The sequence below is a fragment of the Notechis scutatus genome, chromosome 6 (assembly GCF_049901735.1).
Source record: "Notechis scutatus isolate UNSWTSFEM ecotype Mainland chromosome 6, rNotScu1.2, whole genome shotgun sequence".
In the NCBI taxonomy this organism is placed as follows: domain Eukaryota; kingdom Metazoa; phylum Chordata; class Lepidosauria; order Squamata; family Elapidae; genus Notechis; species Notechis scutatus.
The window spans coordinates 77,996,877-78,019,549 of record NC_142014.1 but is presented as its reverse complement, the minus strand read 5'-3'; positions in this window follow the sequence as shown (position 1 = coordinate 78,019,549).

Sequence of the window (22,673 nt, the reverse complement as noted above, 5' to 3'; positions counted from 1 at the left end):
AGGAAAGAAAGATTAAAAAGGGAAAAAATAGTGACTGACATTTTTCACTGCAGCAGTATACCCCCAAAAAAATTACAACCTCAACCTTTTTGTGTTACATTTCTAAATATTGCAAGCCACTCCCTTCACAACAAATTCATTCCAACTGGCCATCCTAAAAGTAAAGTTTCATTTTTCTCGGTTTCAAGTACCAAATCCAGGAATGGTTTCCCAAGGGAACTAGAAAACTAGAACCAGAAGTGCTTCTCTCCCCTTACAAGAGGCCATTTTACCATCGAAACCGTGTGTTGGGTGTCCCTTTATCGGATGGGCCCAAATGGAGACAGGACAGCCAGAAAGGATTCCGGCAGTCAGCAGAGGTTGGATTTCACAGCCTTTTAAGGGCCTTTCACCATCTTTACATAATTTTAAGGAAGAAAGAAAGGAGGCTCAGCTTTCTAAACTTAAAATAAAACAGCCGCCCTCAATCCCTCCTTGATTTGGGGCTGATATTTGATGTTCTCCATCACCCCTGACCCAGTACAGATCAAAAGACTAGGAAAAATTTTGGTTGGGTCTGTCTAGTTTAATGAAAAGAAGGACCAGGGGGTGACGTGATAGCAATCTATCAATATCTGGGGGGCTGCCCCAAAGAAGAGGGAGTCAAGCTATTCTCCAAAGCACCAGAAGGCAGGACAAGGAACAACGGATGGAAACCAACCAAGGAGAGAAGCAACTTAGAACTAAGGAGGATTTTCCTGATGGTGAGAACAATTAACCAGTGGAACAACTTGCCTCCAGAAGTTGTGGGTGTTCCAGCACTGGAGGTAACAGAGAACAGATAATCAGAGTTGGAAGGGACCTTGTAGGTCATCTAGTCCAACCCCCCACCCAAGCAGGAGACCCTACACCATTTCTGACAAATGGCAGTCCAATCTCTTCTTGAAAGTCTCAAGTGATGGGGCTCCCACAACTTCCGAGGGCAACTTCTGTTCCATGGGTTGATTGTTCTCACTGTCAGAAAGTTTCTCCTTATTTCCAGGTTGAATCTCTCCTTGATCAGTTTCCATCCGTTATTCCTTGTCTCGTCTTCAGGTGCCTTGGAAAATAGCTTGACCCCCTTTCTCCTCTCTGTGGCAGCCCCTCAAATATTGGAAGACCGCTATCATGTCTCCCCTGGTCCTTCTCTTCACTAGACTAGCCAAGCCCAGTTCCTGCAACCGTTCATTGTATGTTTTAGCCTCCAGTCCCCTAATCATCCTGGTTGCTCTTCTCTTCACTCTTTCTAGAGCCTCAACATCTTTTTTATAATGTGGTGACCAAAACTGGATGCAGGACTCTAGGTGTGGCCTTACTAAGGCTTTATAGAGTGGTATTAGTACCTCCCTTGATCTCGATTATATCCCTCTGTTAATGCAACCTAGGATTGCATTGGCTTTTTGGGCTGCTGCTGCACACAGCTGGCTCCTATTTAGCTGGTTGTCCACTAAGACTCCAAGATCCCTCTCCCAGTTACTGCTATTGAGCCTGGTTTGATTTTTCTTGCCTAAGTATAGGACTTTACTTTTCTCTACATTGAGGTTCATTTTGTTAGAGAGGGTCCAGAGTTCTAGTCTGTCAAGATCCGTGTTTAAGAAGAGTGTTTAAGGGTGTTTAAGAAGAGGTTGGACAACCATTTGTCTGAAATAATATAGGTCTCCTGTAAGAACAGGGGGTTGGACTAGAAGACCTCCAAGGTCCCTTCCAACTCTGTTACTGGTAAAGCCCTAAAATTGATCCAGATACTTGATTTGATTCAGCCCTACAACCTCTTTAAGAAATGATTCATTTTTTTTAATGATGATAATACCACATTCCTTTTCAAGTCAATCCAGAGAAAAATTTGTTCCCTATTGGAGGGTTGTAGAAAGGCGAACCAGGATACAATATTTTACAGCCAATAACCAGGAGACAGTGGGTTCTAGCCCTGTTTTAGCCATGAAAGTTGCCTCGGTCACTTTGAGACAATACTCTCTCTCTCTCTCTCTCTCTCTCTCTCTCTCTCTCTCTCTCTCTCTCTCTCTCTCTCTCTCTCCTCTCTCTCTCTTTCTCTCCCTCCCCCTCCCTCCCTCTCTCCCTCCCTCTCTCTCTCAGCCCAAACCACTTCATAGGAGTATTGTTTTGGGGATAATGTGTATGTGTTATGTGTGTAGGTACATTACTCTGTTTCCCCAAAAATAAGACCTACCCTGAAAGTAAGTCCTAGCTTGATTTTTCCATGTGCGCCCGATATAATCCCTACCCCCCAAAATAAGCTCTAATTAAGATCCTGCCCACTCCAGAGTGCACAGGTAAAAATTAAACTAGGGTGGGGATGGAGTGGTGGTGGAGCTGCCCTACTACTTACCTTTGGACAGTTGTAGCCAGGCCTCGCACACCCAGACACCTTGCCGACCCATTTCTTCTGCAGCTGGCAAGGCTGGCAAGGCTTTCCTGAAGGCCTCTGGAGCTAATAAGAAAGCTCCGGATCGATCCTGAAGGCTGCAGAGGCCTTCAGGAAAGCCTTGCCAGCTGCAGGAGAAGAAAATCCTGAAGGCCTCTGACAGCAAAAAGGAGGCCGGGGGTGATGAGTACAAGTGAGGTTAGTCAGTGGATGACATCCCCCCAAAATAAGACCTGGTGCCTTTTTTGGTATATATGAGACAGGGTCTTATTTTTGGAGAAACACAGTACATACCTAAATGTTTCCAAGAAGTTCAGCCAATATAATGAATTTTTAAAAAAAACAAACAAACTTGCAGTTATCCTGGTTTTCAGGCCTCCTCTAGCCAAGGTGATCCTGTCTAGAACTCTTTCTGTGTGCACCTAAAAATACTTTTTCAACGGGTTGTTATTGCTCAGGCCTAAGTCGGCTGTTATCTGCTGATGATATCGCAGACCTGAATGAGTTACACAGCAGTTGAGCCTTTTAGTTTCCCCTCCTGCTCTGAATAATCCTAAATCTCCTGCTGGACAGAACTGTTTAGCTGACCTGCCCATTTCAGGCCTGGCTTCTGCCCTCCAGATAAAAATTATCTCTTCGTCTCAAGGGCACCGTGCTGCATTTGCATTTGCAAGCCTGAGTCCAAATCAAAAGCTCTTTTTAATTCCTCATAATGTTTTTTTTCCCCTTTTGACAAAGAAGAAGTATCTCTACAGCTCGTCCTTGAATTACAAGACCCCCCAATGGAGCCCAAATGTTCTCTGTAGCTAAGTGGGGCAGCTGTTTGGTGAGAGTTTTACAATTAAGCAAATCCCTGTGGTTGTTGAATAACTCTGTGGTGACCCTGGGCATGGCACAAAGGCAACACGGTCAGATAATCAGTAGGAGTCCCTTTATTAGCTCCAACTTTGCCCCCAATGTCCTGGTTACCTCGAAAAGCTCTTCCCAGGAACAGCCTTTGGCTGCAGAGAATCAAGTCCAAAACATGGTCAATAAAAACTGTAACTATAAGTCCAATCACAGCAACATGAGGTAATTAGTCCGGCAGGGCAGGAGCAAGAATTCCAGATGTGAAGGCACGGCAATAACTCCACATGGTTGGGAAGATGCCAGGAACACAGATAAACAAAGTCAACATATGATAAACTCACGTTTGCTCCCAGCAGCTGCTGCAGTCAGCCTTCAGTTCTTTTAAACTCTCATTCCCAGGTGTGGCTAATGAATATTTCGAAATATTTTTTAGGTGACACATTTTTAGTTGCCAGCAGAAAGGGAGTGGGGGAAAGCAATGCATTCCTCAAATGCTTCAGATAATTGCTAGGCAGCCGAAGCTGTTGGCACGCAAGATTATTACTGGAGAGCATGATTGATGACTCTTAGTTATGGATGTGTCTCATTGGAGAATATACATCCAGGGGGTGTGGGGAAGACCAGGATCAAGGGGGAAATGAATGATGCATTTTAGAGTCGGCTGCACCCAGGTAACACTGACATGGTCGCTCCTAATAAATCATTTCTTTTACTCTTAGAGATGCGGCTAGAGACTCTTGATTTGAATGGGGGTGGATTTGTCGGAGCCCTGACACAATGGTCGTAAGGGTGAAAAAAAATGTCATAAGTCACTTTTTCAGTGCCACAGTAACTTTGAACGGTCACTAAAGAAACGGTTGTTTAAGTCAAAGACTACCTGTACTTATAAATCGGAAGTGTCAAACTCAAGGCCCACAGGACAAATCCGGCCCATGGGGGGCTTAATCTGGCCCATGGGGCTGGGCTGGAAATAACAAAGGACTGGCCCGCGGTGCCTCCGCTAGCAAAAACAGGCCACAGGGGGAGCTGTTTTCAGCCTGGACAGCCTCTGGCCCGTTTTGACTGGCAGGGTGCTGCAAGAGGCCGTACGTCCCACCTCCCCCACACTCCCTGGCCGATCCATGGAAAACAACTACAATGCTGATCCGGCCCTCCAAGAAATCCACTTTGACACCCTGTTATAAATAAATTCAGGGTAAGAAAACCCTGATACTTTTTTCTTTAAAAAAAATGGGGCAAATAAGCAGGGGCAAATAACGGACTGGCTTATTACAGACAACAGGAACTTCCTTTCGACATTTCGACCACTTGACTAGCCATTTCAAATACACTCTGTGTCATCTCATAAGATATTTCTATGGTCTTTTTAGAGTTGCCAACAGAAAGGGAGGAGGAAAGGGGGTTTGGAAGAGCAGGGCGGCAGCTTGGAAATTGAAAGTGCATCCCATAAATAGTTTTTCAAAGATAGTAACTAGGTGACTGAAGTTTCTGCCGTGCAAATATCTAACTGGAGAGCTTGACTGATGACTCTTGGCTATGGATATGTCCCATTGGAGAATATGAATTATGATATACCCAAGGGGAAAACTAGGGTCAAGGGTGACAATGAATGATGTGTCTCGGAGTCGGCTACATCCAGGCAGTGCCAGACATGTTAACTCCCAATAAATCCTTTTGGAGTTTTGGCTCGAGTTTGGCTCGAGAATCACGATTTAATTGGGGTAACTGCCAGAATCTTGACATTCTGATTATTTAACTTTTAAAATACTAAGAACTTACCTCCCTCTGACCCAGCTAAGGATAAACGATTTAACTAAAGAAAAACATTTTTTCCCCAAACAGAAAACCACTCGATCTGTCCTCGGTTTCCTAATGTTTATGAAGCACACAACACCTTTGCACCCAAACGCACATTCATCCATGGGGTTAGAGCTAAGGTGGTCTTCAGATGGTTCGGACCAGTTCTGGAGGACCGGTAGTGAAAATTTTGACTGGTTCGGAGAACTGACAAATACCATCTCCTGGCTGACCACCTACCCCTGCTTTTACTACCCCTACCTCTCCTATAATCTGTTGTTTATTAGCTTAGCTGATTTGCGGATTTCCACACCTCAGCTGAGCTAAAAAAACCAGCACAGCTCACCAGCGTTAAGATACATAGGGCGGTGTTTGAGCCATGCAAGCACATGTGTGAAGCATGCATTTGGCTTGTGTGCTAAGCATGCCTGCACAACTCACCAGCGCAGATACAAAGGGCGATGTTTGAGCTATGCATATGCGTGCACGAAGCAAGCTCTCCAAACTGGTAGGAATTTTTTTTTTTTGAAACCCACCACTGGGCTAGAGCCACGGATTTTTCTCCTGTGGCCTCCCGACTTTCTTTTTCATTTGCTGTAGTTGGTAGCCTTCTTCGGTGTAGGTTCACCAATCCTTCATTCATTTTTTTTTTCAGCTGCTGGGGGAAAGAGGGAGAGACAGGGAACCCTAAGATGGCAAAATGCAATTAAAAGAGAGGAGAAAGCTGCAGCCTCTCCGTTAATCGCTCCCAGAAAACCAATATGCTGTAGATTATTCCCCTCCAAGCCTCGAGTAGAGCCATATGGTTATTTTTCCTCTGCTCATTCCTGCTTAAATCCTGACATTTTGCAATTGCGGAGATAAAGCTGGTTTAGCCGAGCAACACTGTTGCTTGTTTATAGGGAAATAAATTAATCAAGGTGACTTGACACCCTCTGCAGGGTTGGCAAAGAGAGAGAGACAGACAGAAGAGATTTGCAACCTGGAATTTGGTCATTGGAAATGCAAAGTTCTTTTATTTGGTTGGTTTTTTTTTCCAATCCTTCTTGCTGGGAATCACTTGGGTTTCTCTCTCCTTTCTACAAGCTCATGCCAGCTTCTATCACTGGTGCAGATGGAAAGCATGGCAACTTCGGATGCCCAACAATTTTGTGCCAGTGTGATACACAATAAAGAAGCACGTGTGGAAAGCTCATCCTCCCCCTCCCCAGAAGAATGAAATATTTGGGGAAATATTTCTTAAAAGGCAGAATATTGTATTTCGGTAAAAAGAGAAATGGAGAGATGTGTTTTTAGAGGCAGAAAGCAGCCCTCAGTCTTTCTTCATAGCCCACAGTGGATGCCAGCACTTATGGAGATAAAGAGCTTATTGAAAGAAGAAGGTAACTGTCTGGAGGGTCCATTCATTAAGCAAAGCAAATACTGCCGACAGAAGCCCATTCAGGATAGGATGTTTCAAAACTCCTTGCGGCGAAATTTGACAGCTAACAAAAGCAAGAATGGTAGGATTAGAACAAGCAGCCACCTCAGCCAAGATCCAACACAGGAGGAAAGCCATTAGCCACAATAGAAATTGCCCAACACCCTTTCAGAAACAACCCCCACCCCCCAGAACAGTCCAAACTTCAAAGTCACAGAAGCCTATAAAGATCCATCCACTTATTCAACCCTTTGGTCAGCTGTCCCAGAACCACGTGGGGTTGGTGGTTCTGCTTCATCAATAAAGGGAAACTTTCTTTTCAATCAACCTCTATTATTCAAACTTAAGTAATTCTCATTATATTATTTGAAAAATACATTTTAAAAAATGCCTAATGTCTGTAAACTTCTAGTCTTTCTATTATTTTTATTCATTCCATAAACATTTATATTCTAATATTTCCCCTATCTAATTTTATTTCTGCCTCTTTTAGCTTACCATCAGGCTACTTAAATATTTAAATGGCAATTCTTTTTATCCATCATCTCTCCGCCTCCTTAGTGCTTCAATTCTTATCCGTTTTTTTAATTCGCCTCCCACACTCCTCATTTTTATCTCTATCTTCATCTGTATCTTTCTTGTTCAATCTAGACAGTCCACAAGATAGGTGGACTTCAACTCCCAGAATTCCCCAGCCACATGGCGATTGAAGTCCACCTGCATTTGACACACTCCTAAAACCCCAGAGTTATCTGTATGTTCAGCACCCAAAAGCTATATCCCTTTCCTCTATATTTCTACAATTTTTTAAACAGGAGTTTATGTCATTCGTTAACTCTTTCCATTCCTCCACTTCCGATTCTTGATTCTTTTCCCCCCTATATATTAATTTATAAAAAAAAATTCCCAAGTTGCCCAGCAAAAAAGAAATAAAAAATTGTACTCTATTGAAAACGGGGTCCCTAAATTGGACCTGTCTAAACATCTGACAATTTTGACTGGCCAAAAACCTGCTGTTTTCCAATCAAGAGGGTAATGGATAATGTCAATCACACAGCCCCACAAATGTTTTCAGCAGAACAATAATTGATATTAAAAATGTCACAGCTGCTGTGACAGTTTATATACAGTTTGTGTGTGTGTGTGTGTGTGTGTGTGTGTGTGTGTATCTTTGGTTATTCGGGTTTTTGTTTCACTTCTCTTCAGTTCTAGGTTAGTATAAATCCTTCCATCCCCATCCCAAGCAACCTAGAACTAAGGAGAAATTTCCTGATAGTTAGAACATTTGATCAGTGGAACAACTTGCCTCCAGAAGTTGTAAATGCTCCAACACTGGAAGTTTTTAAGACGAGATTGGAGAACCATTTTTCTGAAATGGTGTAAGGTTTCCTGCCTAAGCAGGGAGCTGGACTAGAAGACCTCCAAGGTCCCTTCCAACTCTGTTATTCTATTCTATTCTATTCTATTCTATTCTATTCTATTCTATTCTATTCTATTCTATTTCTATTTCTATTTCTATTTCTATTCTATTCTATTCTATTCTATTCTATTCTATTCTATTCTATTCTGTATTTTATTCTACTCTATTCTATTCCATATTCTATTCCATTCCATTCTATTCTATTCCTAATTCTTATTCTATTCTTTTCCTTATTATTCTATTGTATTGTATTCTATTCCATATTCTATTCTGTATTTTATTCTACTCTATTCTATTCCATATTCTATTCCATTCCATTCCATTCTATTCTATTCTATTCCTAATTCTTATTCTTATTCTATTCTTTTCCGTATTGTATTGTATTGTATTGTATTGTATTGTATTGTATTGTATTGTATTGTATTGTATTGTATTGTATTGTATTGTATTGCATTGCATTGCATTGCATTGCATTGCATTGCATTCTATTCTATTCTATTCTATTCTATTCTATTCTATTCTATTCTATTCTATTCTATTCTATTCTATTCTATTCTATTCTATTCTATTCTATTCCATTCCATTCTATTCTATTCTATTCTATTCTATTCTATTCTATTCCTAATTCTTATTCTTATTCTATTCTTTTCCTTAGTCTGTTCTATTCTATTCTGTTCTGTTCTGTTCTTTTTAGAGGCCATGATCCAAATTGTTTCTCCCCTCTATTAAAACTTCTCTCTCTTCCCTTCTTAAAAGTCTCTATTTGACCCCTCTTCTCCATCTTTTACCAAGCTGACAGCTCAAGTCTACTTTTCTTATGAAGAGACACATTTCTCATCCAGATACGGAAGTGGTGTCTGAAAATGTGACAGGTCTCCATCAATAACACTTAAAATATTAATCTGTGGGTTCAATTTTTTTTTTAAATGCAAGGACCTCTTCACATCTGTTGTCTTTCCTGACCTTGGATTACACCGTGGGATAGGCTGAATCCAAGGATGTTCTCACAACTGATATATGAAAAGGGGGTGTGAGCGTGTGGCATTGATGTAATGTCTAGTTGTCAAGGTGCCTTTTTTCTGGACTGCTCTGTGCATCACATTGCCCTAATCTATATGTGGTAGGTAGTCAGGAGTGGAATTCTACCGGTTCGGACCGGTTCTGTAGAACCGGTTGTCACAATTCTGTGCAGTTCAGAGAACCGGCAAATCGTGCCTCTGGCTGGCCCCGCCCTTCTCCACCCACCCCTCCTCTCCCCACCCAGTCAGTCCTTATCGTGCATGCGCAACACCACTGACTGCGTTCTCCCCTGCCCAGTCACTCCTTAAGATATTTCTTTTCCCCCACTCCCAACGATCGGCTGTTCCAAGGATCAGTTGTGCCGGGATCCCCTTCACTGTCTTACTGCTTCGCCCAGGAGGCTTCCCTGAGGCCCAAGAGGCAGAAAGGGGCATGGAGGGAGGAGCTGTGCCTTCCATTTTGTTTTTTTTGCCTTCCTGGGCCTCAGGGAAGCTTCCTGCGAGTAAACGCCCCCACCCAGGCGGCTTCCCTGAGGCCCAGGAGACCCAAAAATAGAGCATGGGGGGCGTTGCCAAAAAAAGCCACACCCATCCAGTCACATGGCCACACCCACCTAGCCATGCCCACCTGTTCTGTCTCACCTGTGACCACGAGGTGAGAGTCCAAACTTCCAAAGGAATATAAATAAACAGACAGGACCAGGAACGACAGAATTAAATTCCTTTGGCTGGAGAAGTCCTTGGCAGTCTTCCAATAGCTGCCTGCCAAGTCCGATAACAAGACAAGACCATAAATCAAAGGCAAACGCCGCACAGAGAATTTGTCAAAGCTTCAATCCCAAATAAACAAGTTGTCCCGAACGAGGATTCAGAGCTAACACGCCCCCTTTTATTTCCTGAGGGGCGTGTCAGTCTCTCATCTCAGTCCCTGATTTGACATTTCCTTTTACGTTGCATTTCACGTCTATGTCTACGTCTTTGCCTTGCATCAAACCAACATTCCTCAGTCAGAGGCTCCGCTACGCTCTCCTGATTATCTGCCGACACCTGAGGCACAACCAGGGAGGAAGGTCCTGGGGAGGACGATGATTCCGAATCCTCCAGCAAAGCAGGCTCAAACCTCAGAGCCAAATCCTCCTCTTCCTCCTGGCTCAAGTCTGTGTCTTCCAGCAAAGCAGGCTCAAATCTCGAGGCCAAATCCCTCTCTTCCTCATTGCTTAAGTCTGTCTCTTCTAACAAGGCAGGCTCAGACCTCCGAGTCACAACACCCACCTAGTCACATCCACAGAACCCATTGTTTAAAAAAATGTGAATCCCACCCCTGTAGATAGTCCTCGACTTACAACCACAATTGAGCTCCGTATTTCTGTTGCTAAGGGAGAGAATTGTTAAGTGAGTTTTTTGCCCCATTGTACAATCTTTCTTGCCACATTTGTAAAGTCAATCAGTATAGATGTTAAAGTTAGTGACATGGTCATTAAGTGAATCTGGCTTCCCCATTGACTTTGCTCGTTAGAAGGTTGCAAAAAGGGATCACATTATCCCAGAATATTTCAACTGTCATAAATGGGAGTCAGTTGTCAAACATCTGAATATAAATTATGTGAACATGGGGAGGCTGCAATGGTCGTAAGTGTGAAAAATGGTCCTAAATCATTTTTTTTTCAATTCTGTTGTAACTTCAAATGGTCACTAAACAAAGTGTTGTAAGTAGAGGACTATCTATACTTTGTCCTAATATGTTATGCAGGGCTTCTCCACCCTCGCAACTTGATGTTGTGTGGACTTCAACTCCCAGAATTCCTCAGTCTTCTATGCAAAAACACAGCAGGAGGGGTTTCTGATTTGCCGATGGCTTCCCCAATGACTTTACATGTGGGAAGCTGGCAGGAAGGGTCAGAAATCACGATCAGATAACCATAGTTGACTATGAAGGTGCAGCCTTTTATTTTATTTTATTTGCATTAGGGCTACCGTACCTGGGCTGCCTCTGCTGCCTGGAGAATTCTGGGGGTTAGAAGCCCACACAACTTCAAGTGGCCAACCTGCCATTTGAAACCCTGGTGGATGCATCATTGTATGTATTAGAAATTCTGATATATACAAAGCAAACAAAGGGTACAGTCACCATGTGCTTTACTGCGCAACTATTTTAACTGTAGCAGGAAACAGGAAACTCTACTCAGAATAAAAGATCATAGAGTATATACCATAGATCCAAACTTGTAAATACTGCCATCTACTGGATGAATACTACTGTAGCTGTTGCATAGAAATACTTTCCACAATGAATTGCAACAGTGTGTTGCCTTCCTGAATACACAAGACTTCAATCAACTAATCAAGGAAGAAGGAGTGTCAGTTAGGCCCAAACATTCACTCTTACATTGAAATGTTGCAGCCTCTCCATGGTCACGTTATCAAAATTCAGGCGCTTGTTTACTGACTTATATATATGACGGTTGCAGTGTCCCGGGGTAATGTGATTCTCCTTTAGCGACCTTCTTACAAGCTAAATCAATGGGGAATCCAGATTCAGTCATTTTCCTCCTCCTTCTCTTCCTCCTCCTCCTCCTCCTCTTCCTCCTCCTCCTCCTCCTCCTCTTCCTCTCCTCCTCCTCCTCCTCCCAAACCCCACTCCTTTCTAGCACTGATGATGTTACCTAGCTGGGTCATGAAACATCTGCAAGAAAGCAACCAAACTCAGAGAGCACCAAGGACCCCCTGAATGTTTCTTCTATTTATAAACCTACCCATTAGGCCCGAGTGCTCTTCCAGAAAACAACAAAACAAAACAAAACAGGCTTCCGAGCTCCATTTTCTGCTGCGATGGCCTCCTGCAACCCCCTGCCAGCGAAAACCTGAGCATCATCCGTATTAAAACGCAGCCCTCCCAACTTTATGAGGTTCCAGTTTATTGCGGCAGTAAGAAAAAAGCAACCAGAGGCTCAAGGACGTCCTCCTCCTCCTGTTCTCCAGGTCCTCCCCACAACCCCCTTTTTTATTGTGGTTTACCACTTGGGTCAGGAACGTCTGCAAGAAAACAACCAAGCGCAAAGGCTGGATCCAGCCTTGACACGCCTGCCCTCCCGTTTGTTTCAGACAAATGGTCGTTCCAGTTTGAAAGCTTCCAGGGAGGAAGCTCCCACAACTTCTGAATTTGCAACCTGTTTGGAGCTGAGCCTTGGAAAAGCCAGCCTGTTTTCTTTCTTTCTTTCTTTCTTTCTTTCTTTCTTTCTTTCTTTCTTTCTTTCTTTCTTTCTTTCTTTCTTTCTTTCTTTCTTTCTTTCTTTCTTTCTTTCTTTCTTCCTTCCTTCCTTCCTTCCTTCCTTTCTTTCTCTTTCTTTCTTCCTTCCTTCCTTCCTTCCTTCCTTCCTTCCTTCCTTCCTTCCTTCCTTTCTTCCTTTCTTTCTCTTTCTTTCTTTCTTTCTTTCTTTCTTTCTTTCTTTCTTTCTTTCTTTCTCTTCCTTCCTTCCTTCCTTCCTTCCTTCCTTCCTTCCTTCCTTCCTTCCTTCCTTCCTTCCTTCCTTCCTTCCTTTCTTTCTTTCTTTCTTTCTTTCTTTCTTTCTTTCTTTCTTTCTTTTTGGCATCCCCCTATTCTAATCATGTTACAGTTCCTGCCGTCGGCCAAAGGACAGATTATGGCTGCCAAGGTGGTGACTTTTTTGGCAGATTAGCGGGGAATTTTGTGATGAAACCTGTCCACATGCAGCTAACAAATGAGGGGAGAATTGCTACAAAACGGGTGGGTGGGTGGGGGGGGCGCAGCCATTTATTTAACATGCAGGTCATTCTTGCAAGTCAGGGCGAGCCAGTCACCTGCCAGGCTGGGTTTTTGCTTTCAGTTTATTTATTTATTTTCTCTTTGGCAGGAAAGAGAGATGGAAAAAGAAATTGTAGCTGAGTTTGATGGGTGTGAACACCAAGCAGATCCTCTCTCTTCCCTCCAGTTGTGTGCTGTGACGCACAACATCTCCATTTGTCTTCTCTGGCGAGGTCAGGGGCTAAACAAACTCGTTGAACCCTTCTCTCTGTAGGTAAACGGAAGTGACGGTGGGTGGGTTTCAGGCGTTTGCAATTCCACGAAGAGCTAATTTACAAAGAGAGTCCTCAACTTACAACGGTTTGGTTTCACGACTAAAGGGAAAAACGGCCAAATGGTGTTAACAGCAGCAAGATGTTTCGTTGCTTAACCGTGGAAAAATGAAGACATCCCTTTAGATGAACATGTTACGAACAAAAATAGTAGAATGTGCAGAGATGGACAGATGAATAGAATAGAATTCTTTATTGGCCAAGTGTGATTGGACACACAAGGAATTTGTCTTTGGTGAAAATGCTCTCAGTGTACATGAAAAGAAAAGAGACATTTGTCAAGAGTCAAGAATCATCAGGTACAACACTTAATAATAGTCATAGGGTCCAAAAAGCAATCAAATCATACTAAGAAACAGTCAACATAAATCGTAAGGATACAAGCGACAAGCTTATAGTCGTAAGTGGGAGGAGATAGATAATAGGCAGGATGAGAAGAATAATAGCAATACAATCTTAGTAAATAGTTGGACAGTGTTGAGGGAATTATTTGTTTAGCAGAGGGATGGCGTTTGGGGAAAAAATGTCCTTGTGTCTAGTTGTTCTGGTGTGCAGGGCTCTATAGCATCATTTTGAGGGAAGGAGTTGAAACAGTTTATATCCAGGATGTGAGGGGTCTGTAGGTATTTTCACAGCCCTCTTTTTGACTCGTGCAGGATACAGATCCTCCATGGAAGGCAGGTTGGTAGTAATTGTTTTTTCTGCATTAACCCTAAAAATAAAGGAGAAGGAAGAAACTGAATATGTTTTTAACATGGGATTTGTTTTATCAATGGCTAACTCACAGAAACAGAGGTCAGAAATTAAAGAGACCAAGAGAATGATTAATTATATAAGGAAAGCTTTTTAGTATGGATAAGCCGATGTTACTACTACCCGGTTTCCCTGAAAATACGACCTAACCTGAAAGCAAGTCCTAGCTTGATCTGTACATGTGCGCCCAATATAAGCCCAACCCCCCCAAAAAATAAGCCCTAATTAAGATCCCGCCCACTCCAGAGTGGACGGGTAAAAATTAAGCTAGGGTGAGGATGAGGGGGTGGTGCTGCCCTATTACTTACCTTTGGACAGGTGTAGCCAGGCCTCGCACACCCCGGCACCTGCCTCGCCAGCCCATTTCTTCTGCAGCCAGCAAGGCTGGCAAGGTTTTCCTGATGTTCTGACCCAAGCCTTTGTTCAAATCAAACAAACACAAAGTATGTATAAAAACAAACCTTTTTAATGCAGCGCTGGGAATTCTGTGTGACCAGCAAGAGACATTCCCTCCGATCACCTGGTCCCAAGCCATGAAGGGCTTTAAAGGTGACAACCAGCACCTTGAATTGCACCCAGAAGCAACCAATTGACAACCAATGCAGCTCCTGCAGGAGAGAACATGTGCACACTGGGGTTAACCGGGGATTCCTCAAGAAATAGACCACAGATCAGCATTTAGCCAAACACCTTGAAAAAGAAGGTCCTTTCCATCGCTTTTATTCTGTTATTTTATTCTGTTACAAAGATGCAGAATGCAGAATAGCAGAGGTGGAAGGGACCTTGGAGGTCTTCTAGTCCAGCCCTCTGCTCAAGCAGGAAACCTATGCCAGTCTATCCAATCCCTTCTTTAAAACCTCCAGTGGTGCAATTCAGCTGGTGTGTTTTGACCAAGGCTTATGGAGACACTAACAAACACACTTTACTCCCAAAACCTTTTTTCTTTATTTCAACAGCTGTGAATTTTAGTCATTCACAGCTTGCGATGAGTCTTAAACAGTTTGTAAATAGTCCCATGGAAATCTGCCAAAGTCCTTTAAGATAAGTCTGATAAGCACGCACCTTTATCTTCCTTGAAATGCTGCCAACGAGTAAATGTCCAATTAGTTAAACGAGGCTAAAACGGAACATAAATGCAACACCGAGCTTCAGGTTTCAAACTGATCAGTATGAACAAAATTGCTTCCTGCAAAGATTCTTGTCCTTTTGCTCCTCTTTTATGTCTTATGGGAGGGCCAATAACCTTACTCCCAAGTCTCCCCTTTTGTCTTAACTGTTCTTGCCTTCTGGCAGCTCTGCACATGAGCACACTGGGAACAGGCTCCCCTTGTTCTTCTGCCTTGCTGCGGTCAGATTCTGGAGGCTCCAGAGTCAGCACATAACTCCCCGATGGCCCTGCTGCCATCTCTGCATCAGACGCAGGACCTTGTCTGAGTCCTCCCCAGACTCCCGGACTGTTCCTCCACATTGTTCCTCCACACTATCCAACTCTGCTGCCATCTCTGCAAGCTGCTGACGGACCACAACGCTGTATAACAACCGGTTCGGTGATTGTGTGCTTGACTTCGCGCACACGCACACCATTTAAAAAAGCCCATTTTCAGCTATAATACTTACATTATACTGCAGCCCCGGTGAGTAAAACAGCTGAGGCATGGCAAAACCGCTCTGCTGCACAAATCAGCTGTGCTCCGAAACGAGGAAATAAAGCACAGGAAACAGCAGGAGCAGGCGGGCAAGACCAAATGATCATTGGAACTACCAGTTCGCCCGAACCGGTCCAAACCGGTAGAATCCCACCCCTGTGGAGCACCCAGAATTTCTGGAGGAAAGCAGTTCCACTGGTTAATTGTTCTCACTGCTAGAAAATTTCCTCTTAGTTCTAGGTTGCTTCTCCCCTTGCTAAGTTTCCGTCCGTTGCTTCTTGTCCTGCCTTCGGGTGCTTTGGGGAACAGGTTGACCTGTTCTTCCTCCAAGGTCCTTTCCATCGCTTTTATTCTGTCGTGTGACTGTGGGGATGCTGCAGTGGTTGTGTCAACTTGTAAAGCATTCCTATGCCTGTTTTAGAGTTGCCATAAACAAGAGGGGAAGAAGGAAACTGCGGAAGGAGCAGTGTGATCAGAAGCACATTCCAATACTTATCTTACAAAGATTGTAGCTGAGCTACCAGATCTTCTGCCCGGGAAAATCCTTAATTGGAGAACGTGATTGATGACACCCAGCCAGGGAACGTGCTTCATTGGAGAATCTGATTTATGACACACCGGGGGGACAAGGGGAAACAGGGTCACAGGGGACTGTAAATTACGTATGCCACGGGTGGTTTCATACAGAGGAATGCCGGACCTGTTGCTCCTAATAAATCTTTTGGTTTGTTTTGAAGCTTGGCTTGAAGCTCCTGATTTAATTAGGGCGATGGCTGGAATCCTGACAGGTTGTATGTGCAAAGAATGGTTGTGCATCACTTTTTCCAGTGCTGTTGTGACTGTGGGAAGCCACCCCGTCCCTCCTAGAAGAATGAAATATTTTGAGAAATATTAGAAAAGGCAGGATAAATAAAAGATAAATAAAAATCTTAAGGGAGACAGAAATTCAGAGCTCCCACTCCTTGCCTTCAGCAGATATTTTGTGCCCGTTGAGAAAGTCTAGGCCAGCCTATCTACACAACAAAAGGCCTTCAGCTGCAGGGTGATGGGATTAAGACGTGACCCTTCAGGACATAATAGTACTAACTACCAATAGTACCACTACCATCGAGCAGCAGAGCTCACCACATGGCACAATCTCCCTGCATCAGCAGTCCAAACATCAACCAAACTTAGCTCAGACAATCTCCTAGGATTTGTACTTTGCCTATAGAGCCAGCTATGACCCCTACATAACCCCTACATGGCCCCAGGGGAGTCTGACAACAGCCAATAGGATACATGTTCTTGCACAGGAACAGGAAGCTCAAGGGCAAAGCTTAGAGAAGGTATAAACCCCCCATGTTCAACTCCATTTTGTTAGCCATACCAGAACCATGGGCTTGGTGGTTCTGCTTCATCATTAAACCCTCTTTCCAATCAGCCGCCACATTTCCAGTGTCTTTCTCCCGGCTTGCAACTGAAGCAGGTTGGATATTTCTTCCAACTTCTACCCATTTTAGCCTATTCACGAATACGGTGCAAACCTGGCTTATGCATATTTCATGAGAATAGGTGGAAATTAAATATATATATAAAAGCATCTCCTAGCATTTGGCCATCGGTAGCTCTTGGCTTTTTTCCTGGACCCTGGAAATGGACATCGGCTGTATGCGATCTAAAATGGTCAAAGGTTCCTATTTAGGAACTAATTAAAAATTGGCCGTTGAGCCTACTCATCTCTTGCAAACGAAAAGCAGAGGGATTGAAACGAACTTCTTGCATTTAATTCTCCATCTGTTTCAGCCCGTCTGGCTCCATCAGATGCAAGCCTCGGATTTCAACATGCCATCGTGTTGTTTGTTCCAAAGCTTCCCGCCGGCTGCTTCGCACAACGCCCTCACAACGGGTCAGATTAAAAAAACCTAACAGATGCACTCAGAAAAGGAAGCGAACATCACCTGGCTTAATTGTTGCTCGTTTTAATTGTTGTTGGGTTTTTTTAACGGTGTTAGAGGCCTCCATCTTTTGTGGATGCGCAGATCGAACGTGTTGTACGAATGCTGCCCCATCTTAACAGACACGCTGGGCTGGCTCCCTTCCAAAGGTCACCGTCAATATTTTGATTAAATAACTTCATTTCTTCATTTGATAACCTGCAGAGCTTCGTTTTCTTTGTTCTGATTTAATTGCTCATTAGAGCCAGTTTGGTCTAGTGGTTAAAGTGCTAGGCTAGAAACCAGGTGCCTGGGAGTTTTAGTTCCGTTTTAAGCATGAAAGCTGGCTAGGTGACTTTGGGTCCATTACTAGGAGACAGTGAGTTCTAGTTCTGCTTTCCTGCCTTAAGCACAACTTCAAGTCTCTTGTGATTGGCCCAGTGAGCTTTCATGCTTGAAATGGGACTAAGAATCTCCTGATGATTCGCCAAAAGTCACCAAGCCAGCTTTCATGCCTAAGACAGTACTAGAACTCACCATCTCCTGGTGATTGACTCACAGTCATCCAGCCAGCTTTCAAGGCCTATGGTGAAACTAGAACTCATTGTCTCGTGGTGATTGATCCAAACTCACCATCGGCTTTCATATTTAAGGCGGTACTAGAACTCACCATCTCCGGTGTTGACTCACAGTCATTCAGTGGCTAAGGCCTGAAACAGAACTGTGCTCATATTTAAGGCTGGATTGACTCACAGTCATTCAGCGGCTTTCAAGGCCTGTGGTGAAACTAGAACTCAGTGTCTCCTGGTGATTGATCCAAACTCACCGTCGGCCATATTTAAGGCAGTACTAGAACTCACCATCTCCTGGTGATTGACTCACAGTCATCCAGCCAGCTTTCAAGGCCTATGGTGAAACTAGAACTCACTGTCTCCTGGTGATTGGCCCAAAGTCCCACAGCTGGCTTTCAGGCCTTCAGGGCTTTAAGGGCCGGGGGTGAAACTAGAACTCAGGGGGGCCCTGGGCTCATATTTAAGGCGTACTAGAACCACGGCTCCTGGGGGTTTTTTCATCCGCCAGCTGGTGGGGGGGGGGGGGGGGGGTGTGTGTGTGTGGGGGGTTTTTTTTTTCGTCGTTGGGTTTTGGGCCCTTGGTTGAACTAGAACTCAGCGTCTCCTGGTGATTGGCTCAAAAGGGCTTTCATCCTATGGTGGAACTAGAACTCACTTTGTCCTGGTGATTGGCCCAAAGTCACCCAGCCTGGATTTTATGCCTCAGGTGAGACTAAAACTCTTGGCCTCCCACTTGGTGCCTTAACCAGGAGACCACACTGGGCCTCAGTAATTGAGAGGTACAATAGGACAGATGTGAAAACCGTCTACCCATACCCAACATTTCATGGATTTCTTTACAGAGAAGCAGGTCGGTCTAGATGAGCTCTGGGCACCCTCTCCTGCACCTCCTGATTCTACAATCTTAAGCCAGGGCATCTCATGTTTTAGCTTAGAATGAGTTTCTAACAAACTTGCTGCTAGCAATCACGAACGCCGGAGAAAACAGGAAGGGTTAATAAAGGTGGATGCTTGTGAAATCAGGAGGCCTTGAATCCAGTGATGAGTTGATGCATGAACTGCTGACATTTGGAAAATAAATATGTTTACCTAGGAAACTTGTCAGAATCTCAGAGAAAAAGGATTGGCAACACCTTCCATTCTGTTCGGAGATTAATTAACACTTCCCAGCTGCTGTGCCTTCCTGGACAAAGTTTTTTTTTCTTTCCCTCCCCTCTGCAAGAGGAAATCTTACTCCCTTTCCAATGTAAAACATTTGGAGGAATCCTGAAATGCTTGGAATTGCACAGAGAGAGGAAGAGAGAGAGAGAGGAAGAGACAGACAGACAGACAGACAGACAGACAGACAGACAGACAGACAGACAGCTCCTCCCTTGCCCTCCGCCCCAGGAAACCTGTTATAAAAGGTGTTGGGAAATTCAATTTCTCTGAAAATGATTTCAGACAGCTATGCAGAATTGGATCTCAGGAAAATTATTCTTTCAAATCAGATTAGGGACAGAAACATGTACCAGACCTTTCCTTTCCTTTCCTTTCCTTTCCTTTCCTTTCCTTTCCTTTCCTTTCCTTTCCTTCCTTCCTTCCTTCCTTCCTTCCTTCCTTCCTTCCTTCCTTTCTTCTTTCCTTCTTCTTTCCTTCTTTCTTCCCTTTCTTTCTTTCTTTCTTTCTTTCTTTCTTTCTTTCTTTCTTTCTTCCTTTCTTCCTTTCTTCCTTTCTTCCTTCCTTCCTTCCTTCCTTCCTTCCTTCCTTCCTTCCTTCCTTCCTTCCTTCTCTTTCTTTCTCTCTTTCTTTCTTCTTTCCTTCCTTCCTTCTTTCCTTCCTTTTCTTTCTTTTTCTTTCCTTCCTTCCCCTTCCTTCTCTTTTCTCTCTTTCTTTCTTTCTCCCTCCCTCCCTCCCTTCTTTTCTTTCCTTTCCTTTCTTTTCTCTCTCTCTCTCTCTCTGTTTCTTTCTCCTTCCTCCCTCCCTCCATTCCTTCTTTTGTTTCCTTCCTTCCTTTCCTTTTTTCTTCTTCCTTCCTTTTCTTCTCTCTTTCTCTCTCTCTCTTTCTCTCTCTCTCCCTCCCTTATTCCCTCCCTCTCTCTCTTTTTCTTTCTTGGAAATTGATTCTCCTTGGAAATTGATTCTTGAAGAAGATAAATGACAATTTCATTCCAATGAAAAGATAGAAGGCTTCTCCCCCGCAGCTTTGGCATTGATGGGGCTGCAAAAGGAAATAATGTGAAGTATTCCATATTAGAAGGGTGGTGTAATTGTCAGGATAAAGTTGGATAGCGGATTGGGGCTCAGCTTGGGAGAGAACCAGGAACAAGAAGATGATTTATGGAGCAGACAGAATCTTGAAATATATTGAGTAATAATAAAAACCAAGTCACCTCTGGGGATATATGCCTACAATTTCCTCCTTATTCACTGAGAAATCATCGTTCTAATTTGGAGAGCAGAGGAGAGGTTTTAAAGGGACAAGAAGATCCATTCAGAGTTGGATCTATGTTTCCTGAACTGGATTTATTTCATCATCATTTCCATACGGAAGAAGATCTTGTATGTACGGCCCTCATTCTGAATTGATCACAGAAGTCCTCAACTTATGACCACCATTGAGCTCAAGGTTTCTGTCGCTAAGTGAGATATGTGCAAAAGTGAGTTTTTTGCCCCCATTTTAAAACTTTTCTTGCCACTGTTGTGGTTAAGTGAATCCTTGCAATTGTTAGTGTTAGTAACACGGTTGTTAAGTAAATCGGGTTTCCCCATTGGGTTTGATTGTCAGAAGGTCGCAAAAGGGGATCAGGTGACCCCAGGGGTCACTGCAAACCGTCATAAATACGAGTCAGTTGCCAAATGGCTGGATTTTGATCACGTGGCCACTGGGATGTCGCAAATGCAAAAAACGGTCTTAAGTCACTTTTTTCAGTGCTGTGGTAACTTCGAACGGTCGCTGTCCACTCGTAAAACTTTCCTATGCCTGTTTTCGAGGTGCCATAAACAAGGGGGTGTGTGTGGAATCTGAAGGAGCATTATGGCGGTTTAAAACCAGAAGTACATTCCATGCTTATCTTACAAAGATTGTAGCTAGGCTACCGAATCTTCTGCCCATGAAAATCCTTCATTGGAGACTGTGATTGATGACACCCAGCCTGTGAACGTGTTTTATTGGAGAATCTGATTTATGACACACCCAGGGGGGAGGGGGGAAACAGGGTCACAGGTGAATGTAAATTACTGTCATAGCCCTGTTGGAATCTGATTCTGAGGGGGAGGTCGAGAAGCTGGCAGGGAGTGGGAGTATGGCTCCCATGGCTGTGGAGGAAACTGGGGAAAGGCACAGTCTGACTGGGCATTCAGAGGGAGACCCAGGCCCACCCCCTCTGCATCCTAGTGTATGCAGGGAGGAACGGAGAAGGGAGCAACAAGGGTTATGGGGGAGAAAAGGGCCCTGATTCTCTTCATTAGCTGAAGCTGGGAAAACAGGATATTAAAGATAAAGGGTATTTGCGCATAGCACCTTGCTGGAAGCAAGGAGTGAATTATCTTTGTCAAGTCTTATTCGGATTCTGGCATCCTCCCAACTGTGTGTGTTTCGTTATCTTTTGAAGTCTGCAATTCCTTATCCTGCCCTGTCTTGTTAATTGCTGCAGCTAGTGGTTTGTGTTGGTTTTTATTTATAATTTATATGTACTTTGGGTTCGGACTGAATTTCTTCCCTTTAAAAAGTGTTCTTGGGAGAGTATTTTTCTCCAGCCGATGATAACTGGACATTGGGGGCAGAGTTGGAGGAATAAAAGGGACTTTACCTACTTTTGTGACTTTGTTGCTTTTGTGCCACGCTCCTTTGGGTCATCACAATTACATATGCCAGCGTTGGCTTCATACAGGTTAATGCTGACATGTTGCTCCTAATAAAATCTTTTGGATTCTTTTGAAGCTTGGCTCAAGGCTCATGATTTAATTAGGGCAATCGCAGGAACCCTGACAGCCGCTAAATGAACTGCTGTAAGTCGAGGACTACCTGTATGTCCCTTTTTCTGTTCCGAACAACATCCGACTAACCTCCTTCTGAACCGACCTGACTGTGCCATTGCTTCCATTCCATTCAAGATCCGTGTTTCCTTTTTTTCCACTCTGAATTTTGATTCTTCCTTCGGATCCAAGCAAAACCATGAAAATTGTAAGGCCAGAGGGGAAAAATTCGAACTTTGAATTTGAACCCTCGTTTGGTGCAGAAATCAAGACGTTATTTTGAGCACCCGCCATGGAAGGGAACCGGCTGTGGTTGGATTCAAACATTTTACAACCGGTTCTGTGGGCGTGGCTTGGTGGGCGTGGCAGGGGAAAAATACTGCAAAATCCCCATTCCTACCCCACCCCACTAACCTGCTTTCCAGCTCTGTTCTCCTGTGCAGGGCAACCAAAGAAGACCCAGCTGATCAGCTGGGACTCAATGGGAGGCGGAGAATAGATGGAGGCAGGGCCAGTCAGAGGTGGTATTTGCCAATTCTCTGAACTACTCAAAATTTCCCCTACCAGTTCTCCAGAACTGGTCAGAACCTGCTGAATACCACCTCTGGTTACCATGGTATTTGATTCCACGCTTAAATTGCTTTCACCATTATGAAATTATTTTTTTTTCTTCCTAATATCCAAGCTAACTGTCTTCTGCTAGCCAGTCCCTGAATCCCTGATCAGCGCCGTTCTGATGAACATGTCCTACTTTGCCAGAAAAATCCTGAACGTAGTACTCTAGGTGTGGCTTCATCAGGGCAGGATAGAGTGAGTCATTATTTTCCG